We start from the raw sequence: 245 nt of genomic DNA on the forward strand, positions 1-245 counted from the left end.
AGTCGGGAAGCTGGTGACCTGTGTGTACGTATTCTAACAAAAGTTGTTAGATGCGTGTGTGCTTGTACTAACTGAGTATCGATTCACTCAAGGGATTATAACCGTCTGCTTTCTATAACAACTTCTGCTTTCGCAGAAGTATTCGACGGGCCGGTAGAGCGTACTATCTTTGCGTAGTATGTCTTCTACCGAGAATGTTCTACCGAAAAGGAAGAATATTCTTACGGTATGTCCAGCGCGACGCA

The sequence above is a fragment of the Bombus vancouverensis genome, unplaced genomic scaffold, assembly GCF_051014615.1.
Source record: "Bombus vancouverensis nearcticus unplaced genomic scaffold, iyBomVanc1_principal scaffold0054, whole genome shotgun sequence".
Taxonomy (NCBI): domain Eukaryota; kingdom Metazoa; phylum Arthropoda; class Insecta; order Hymenoptera; family Apidae; genus Bombus; species Bombus vancouverensis.